This window comes from Mus pahari, chromosome 5, assembly GCF_900095145.1.
Source record: "Mus pahari chromosome 5, PAHARI_EIJ_v1.1, whole genome shotgun sequence".
NCBI classification, from domain to species: Eukaryota; Metazoa; Chordata; class Mammalia; order Rodentia; family Muridae; genus Mus; species Mus pahari.
In genome coordinates this window covers 144,035,085-144,042,727 of record NC_034594.1, presented here as the reverse complement: position 1 = coordinate 144,042,727, position 7,643 = coordinate 144,035,085, and the positions used below count along the sequence as shown (strand labels likewise).

Sequence of the window (7,643 nt, the reverse complement as noted above, 5' to 3'; positions counted from 1 at the left end):
GAACACTCCTCCATTGTTGGTGGGATTGCAAGCTGGTACAACCCCTCTGGAAATCAGTTTGGTGGTTCCTCAGAAAACTGGACATAGTACTACCGGAAGATCCAACAANACCTCTCCTGGGCATACACCCAGAAGATGTTCCAACTGGTAATAACTGAACCCAGATGTCCCTCAACAGAGGAATGAATACAGATAATGTATTATATTTACACAGTGGAGTACTACTCAGCTATTGAAAACAATTAATTTATGAAATTCTTAGGCAAATAGATGGATCTGTAGGATATCATCCTGAGTGAGGTAACCCAATCACAAAAGAACACACATGATAGGCATTCACTGATAAGCGGATATTAGCCCAGAAACTTAGAATACCCAAGATACAATTTGAAAAACACATGAAACTCAAGAAGAAGGAAGACCAAAGTGTGGATACTTCGTTCCTTCTTAGAATGGGGAGCAAAATACCCATGGAAGGAGTTGCAGAGACAAAGTTCTGAGCTGAAACAGAAGGAAGGACCATGCAGAGACTGCCCTACCCAGGGATCTATTCCATAAACAACCACCAAACCCAGATACCATTGCATATGCCAGAAAGATTTTGCTGACAGGACCCTAATGTAGCTCTCTCCTGTGATGCTATGCCAGTACCTGGCAGATACAGAAGTGGATGCTCACAGTCATCATTGGATGGAACACAGGGCCCCCAATGAAGGAGCTAGAGAAAGTACCCAAGGAGCTAAAGGGGTCTGTAACCCTATAGGAGAACCAACAATATGAACTAACCAGTACCCCCCAGAGCTGTGTCTCTAGTTGCATATGTAGCAGAGGATGGACTAGTCGGCCATCAATGGGAGGAGAGGCCCTTGGTCTTCCGAAGATCATACAGGGGAATACAGGGCCAGGAAGCAGGAGTGGGTGGGTTGGGGAGCAAAGCGGGGGGAGGGGGAGGGGAGGGTATAGGGGACTTTTGGGATAGCATTTGAAAGATAAATCAAGAATATATCTAGTAGAAAAAAAGAAAAGAAAAAAGGTCAGAGTGGTATAACACTTCCCTCAAGGCCAGTGATGAGTGTGTGGTGAAGGCAGGACTTGAATCCATTCATCTGCTCAGTTCTGATACTTTTTTTCCCCCGTGCTTCTTTGTAGCCCCCAGCTTGCCTTGGCAATACAGTCTTCATTGTAACTCTTAGCTTTATACCACTGTAGAGCTAAGATATCCTTGTGTATTCCCATAGGCAACCACACAACTTCTCCCTTGTGACTAAAGACAACATTTATAGTAGACCTTGGGTGCTTTGATTATAATATGAGGCTAATACTTAGGGTGTGCTTTGTGCCTTAATTTCTCTGGATATAAACTGTGAGCATAGAGACAGGGCTATTACTTGGTACTTCTTTAGCACACCCAAGGCTGTGAATTCTATACCTAACACTGAGAAGTACAGTAGAAGGGTATGGTTATATTATACCTACCTTATGGCATAAAGTGATTTGTGCATAGGCACTGGCAATTTGTCTTACACCTCAAGAAAAAAACCTAACAAATATTAGATCTTTCTTTCTTTCTTTCTTTCTTTCTTTCTTTCTTTCTTTCTTTCTTTCTTTCTTTCTTTCTTTCTTTCTTTTTGTTTTTTTCGAGACAGGGTTTCTCTGTATAGCCTTGGCTGTCCTGGAACTCACTCTGTAGACCAGGCTGGCCTTGAACTCAGAAATCTGCCTGCCTCTGCCTTCCGAGTGCTGGGATTAAAGGTGTGCACCAGCACGCCCGGCTAGATCCCTCTTTCTTCCTTCCATGTAATATAGGTGGGTATCTTAGCTACAGGACCCAGTGCCACTTCTGAATGACGTTCTCTGCAGAAGTCTGAGATCACACATATTCTGAAATGGTCCCCAGTAACTTCCTAGTCTTAGGAAATGATTTAGAGTCATTTATCTGCCCCCCCATTCTCCTCTGTAGGCCCCACAGATATCCTTTAACATTAACACACAACCAGGGAATGAGCTTAGGGACAGCCCCAGTTTAGAACCCACACCTCACAGACTGGAACGCATGATATGACTCTGAGTTAGACATTCAGACTTCTGGGGCCTCCGTGTTTTCATGCAGGATCCCAGCAACTATGAGGTTCTATGGACGGCCTTGTTGTAAGTTTATCCTCTTGGCTGGATCTCAAGAGTCCACAGACACTAAACCCAATGAGAAGGAGAGTTCCAGAATCTTACCTCTTCGTACACGGTGCAATTTAAGGAAGGGCTCTGGTTCCTCTTCTTGGATCCAGACTAGAAATTGAGTGTTGAGAGTGTTTAAGTTTAGGATAAGAGATGCCTTACTCCTCCTGACTCTCATGCAAGATCCTGAAGAAAAAACCCTCCACCTAGAGTCAACAGCGGTACCTAATGGTATCCAAAGAAGCACAATGCATTCTAGCCTGTGATGTGACGCCCTGAGCTAAAGTCAGAATTTAGTACCCTCTACCCACACAGCCCTACAATCCACAAACACACATTCTTTCTGTTCACACATTTAAATGCATGTCCCTCAGGCAGTCCCAATGTAAATACCACCTGAACCTATGCATCATTGCAATATACCTTCTCCTAATGTAAACAGCTTGGGCATATACATGTGTGCAAACCTTAGCACAGACATGAATGCAGTGGTTTTATGAATCACTAGCTATGCTTTGAGTAATATGTGGAATGTTTTATTATTGTGCATATGGTGTGTATATGAACATGTGTGCTGTTGAAGTGTGCATGCATGCCCCTACCTTGGAAATCTCTTCAGTGTCTCTCTCACCATAACCTTGGGTGTCCTAGTAACAGCTCTGGGGTCCTTCTGTAGAAAACGCTGCTTTTCTGTTCCTATCCTTTACCTACCACAAAAAGACTAAGAAAATCCTACATTCCCCTGTTCACTGGACTTCAGAAGTGATATATTTTTCTCCAGGAAGAACTGGAAAAACATTTCTCCTTGTTAGTCCCTTAACATTCAGATATAATCATGTAATGTTGGATCCACGCCAGGGGAGTTAGGGTATCCAAAAAAAAAAAAAAAACCCACGAGAGGCCTTCTTGTTGTAAAATCATGTGGCAGTTTAGTGGCGAGGCCCTGGGTTGATACCCATATCACACAGGAGACAAAGAAATCGACCACGAGACTCCAAAGCTAGGGATTTTTATAGGGAGTTATAGGGAGATGGTTGGAGGATTTTGGGGGAACTTGGAGCAGCTTCATACAATTGGCTTGATTACAAGTCAGTAGAATAATACATGCAGGTTTTAGCATCAACAATTCCAGGGAGGGTCAGCGAGACCCAGGCCGCCAGATGGCCAATGTGTCAATCAAAAAAATAACCCAAAACAGTTCCTGTGTTTATGTCTATCCTTGTGGCCACCCCATCCTCAGGAATGTCCAAACAAGGGGCTCTCCTGGACATGCCTGGACTTGTTATTGTAAAATCTTCAGCTAGGCCTTCAGGGCCTGTCAGGCCTCAGGCCTTCAAGTTTCTAATATTGTCCTATTTGTCTCATGTTATACTATAAGTTCTTTGCTTTTCTTGAATTCAATTCCTTTCAGTAACAGAATCTACTCAGCTACAGAGAATGAAAGACAGTTCACTGGAGTATACACACATGCTCTGCAAGTACACACCTGCAAACACACTAGAGCACACACATGTAAAACACACAGAACCCTCCAGAAAAGTAGACTCCTCACTTTCCTGGAGTGCTGGACTACTGAATACACTGTACATTTTTCTTGTGATGTGGAATCAGAAGACTAATGAGGAAACAAAAGTGTTTCAGAAATATTGATCAAACATATCCCTTTGCCTCAACTGTGCTTAAATGGGAGCTGTGAACTCTGTCCATCAATGAGAAGAAGCCTGGAACAGCTGGGGAGCAGGGACTGATGTTGGTCCCGCTGTTACTGTCAGTAACCATCACCACTGCTTCTTATATGCATAGTCTATCTACACATTTTATTTCCTAACCCTTATGTTATTCCTTAAAAAAAACATAGGAATGTTCCTTCTGCCACAAACAAGGTTACAGATTCAGGAGAAAGAGGGAAAGAGAAAAAGGAGGAATGAGGAGAAAGAGGAGGCAAAGGAGGAAGAAGACAACAATGACCCGAGTACACAGTAGAAGAAGAATTCAAACCCAAAATATTCCAGGGTTTCCTTAACCGTTCAGTGGCTCCATCTGGTTAAGTCTTCCTTCACTAGACCTAAGATACATGCTCATCATGGCAGGAAGCAACCATCTCCCTGGTGAGATGCTCTAAAGGAGGAAGCTCACTCTCATCCAGCACCCAGATCAAGAGTTCGTCCTCAGATGTATTCAGACTGTCCTCTCAGGATCCCAGCACTGTCCACTGCTACAACCAGTGGACAGGCAGATGGTGGTCACTTTTTTTTTTGTTTGGTTTTTTGTTTTTGTTTTTGTTTTTGTTTGAGACAGGGTTTCTCTGTATAGCCCTGTCTGTCCTAGAACTCACTTTGTAGACCAGGCTGGCCTCGAACTCAGAAATCCACCTTCCTCTGCCTCCCGAGTGCTGGGATTAAAGGCGTGTGCCACCACACCCGGCCGATGGTGGTCACTCTTAGGAGGAATTTTTTTTTTGTGATATAACTTTGCCAACAAGCTGAGGGTTTGACTGTTCCTGAACTTGGTCCTTAAAGAAGGGATTGGAGGAGAGGAAAATCAAATGAGAAGTGAAGAACAGAGATGGGGAAGAAGAGAAGGGAGGAGAGGAGAGAGGGGAGAGGAGATGGCAAGAAGAGGTTTTTATCAAAAACCTTCCACTGCTGTCCATCACCAGGCCTTTTCCCTTGAAAGAGATACACCTGACACTGGTTAGAATGAAGTCATGCTATCTGCCAGTATTACAGATTGTCTTTCTAACCCATGCATGAACATCTGTACCCTCAGGAGTTAGAGGCATGGCAGGAAGAGGAAGGATGGAAACTGAGAAACTGTTTGGCTCAACTTTCTTACTATTCAGCCATGTGGCCTTGAACACATCAGTTAACCTGAGTCTCAGTTTCCTCTCTTGTGGACATCAGAAGACACTCAAGTGAGACTTATTAGGAAAATGGCCATAAAAGGACATAAAATAATCTCTGTCTAGGCTCAGGCTGAGAAGTGAGAGATATCACAAAAGAAGAGGTCTCCAAGCCGGGCAGTAGTGGCGCACACCTTTAATCCCAGCACTCTGGAGGCAGAGGCAGGTGGATTTCTGAGTTTGAGGCCAGCCTGGTCTACAGAATGAGTTCCAGGACAGCCAGGGCTACACAGAGAAACCCTGTCTCGAAAAATTTTAAAAAATAAACAAAACAAAACAAAACAAAAACAAAAACAAAAACAAAGAAGAGGTCTCCAGGAGGAAAGGTGTAAACCAGGGAGAGCTTCATTATCAAACAGCTCAGAATGAGAGGGGAGGACAAGTATGATTGCCAGTGGACCTGCAGCAAGGAACAGCCCAGGAACCAACAACCTGGCCGGTTCCATGTCTCTTCNTTCCCTTTAGTAACATAGAACCTCCTTGCCTTTGCTGACTTCTGAGTGAACGTTGCCAGCAGAACCGCTGACAGTGGGCAGAGCTCTCCTCAGACTTGTGGTCTGAAACTTTCCTCTTTAGGGCACTGAAACTCAGAGGGTCTGAACATTCTAAAGATGTGGCCATTATAAGGCTCCTTTCTAGATCCAGGCCTCATGGTCGGCTTACCCTTGGCCTCAATCCAACTCCAGAGAAGTTATAATGCAGAGTGAGAACCTGGGACCTTTGACCCAAAAAAGGTCAGAGAGCAAGTGGCCCTTCCTTTTTCCCTACCCTCATGTCTGCTTCGCAGGCAATTAGAGACGGAAGTATTCCATCTTGCATGTCCCCAAGAACATAGTGCCAAATGGGGCTCTCATGGGGGTCAGGAAGGCCACAAGAGTTCAGTAGCTGAGCTCTCCAGAAGAAGCAGAGAAGCAGAGAAACACTGGCCATTCTTGGCAGCTAGAAAGTCAGCAGGAGATTGTTGCTTTGTTCTTCTGTCTAAACTGATGTGAGTGAATTGTCTCCAGAAATATCTTCTAATACTGCCCCATTTTCTGCCTCATTTTGTTACTCCTTTTAAAGGAAAGCTGGCCCTGGATGCAGATTCTTTATGGTTCATATAGGTTCTAACTATAACACTGCAGACAGTAAACATGAAGGCTGCACTCATCCTAGCATTCATCCCAGCTGGTAAGACTGAGCTAGAGGAAGAAGATGCTGGGATGCAGCCTGGGAAAGCAGTGGCAGACACATTCTGCTCTTTGCTATGGATTTCTACTGAGTTCCACCCCTTGGCAGATCCAGTACAGCACCAAGATACCCCTTCTCCCTAGTTCCCATTTTCTCTGCTCTCTTTCTTTTCACCTTTTCCTCTTTGGGTAGAGCCAGAAAACTTGTGGAGAATAAAAAAGATGGAAAGGAGATGAAGATCACCTCAAACAAATGCCTGTCCCATTCTCTTTGTCCCCTCTCATCTTCCTGGACCTCTGAGGGAGATCCAAAGGCTCTAGAGCATCCTTGTTGATCCCTGCTGACTCGTGAGTCCTTGACATTTTCATATATTGTCAAAGNTTCCTTAGGGCTGAACTCTGTGTGAGGAAGAAAATAAAGACTAGGACTTCAGAAACCTTCAGAAGATTTCCTGCCCAGGATTCCACTTCACAACTCACACCTCTACCAAAGATGGTCACTATTTTCAAAATGGCTCTAGAAAACAGGCAGGTTGATGCTCTTGCCGGGATACATGAAGAGCACAACAGAACAATTACTCATGACATACATCCTCCACCAAGCTAGGAAGTCGCCAACCAAACCCAGCACCTTAGATAAATCAACATATGGGGGACCATGCTGTAAATATCCTCTGGCCACCATAGATAGTGAGAACAGGAGGTTGCAGACATTGGTTGCCCTCCCCAACCCATATTCTCACATATCCCAACACCTCTCCCAGGAAAAGAAGATGCTGTGTTTAGAGTATAGTCCATGGACATGGGGTCGACCCACTACACCTGAAACCTCAAGCAACAGCATCCCCTCAGGAGTCTTCTACTTACGTAACTGCTTTGACTTCTTTGTCCACGCATGGAAGCAAATAATGGCCCCGAGAAATAGTGCACCTAGAATCCCAATTCTCACCACAAAGGGCAGAAGTCTGAATTCTGAGGGACACAGAAGGTAGGAAGACTGAGCACCCACTGCCCCATATATTAGCTTCAGGAACTATCCCAACCCACTGTCCTCTCGCATGGCCTGTCTCCTCACATCCTAGGGACTCATCACCCTTGTTGCTCCTCCTCAGTTGGTGAAAGACTGGTCCAACTTGTAAATTCCAATAGACTGGTTCTGCTTACTTACCTTACATGAGTAAAGGAGATGCCTCCTGCTTCTCAGAGCTAATTACATGATCTGGTACCTGTAAAACATCTTGTACCACAGCTGCTACATATATCTACTGCTCTAACTCAGCAAATATTCACCTACTACTACAAGCTTTCCATTTTTCCTTCCTGGTTCTTCCTCATTTGAACCTCTACATTCACCATCTGTGTTACACATGGATACTGATCTGTAATCCAACCAAAAAGAA

General features: G+C 44.4%; 1 pseudogene; it reads right to left on the bottom strand.

Annotated features, from left to right (window-relative positions):
* The window catches only part of LOC110322052, a 17,719-nt pseudogene extending 11,826 nt beyond the window's left edge, over positions 1 to 5,893 (bottom strand).
* Between the last annotated feature and the right edge of the window lie 1,750 nt (positions 5,894 to 7,643).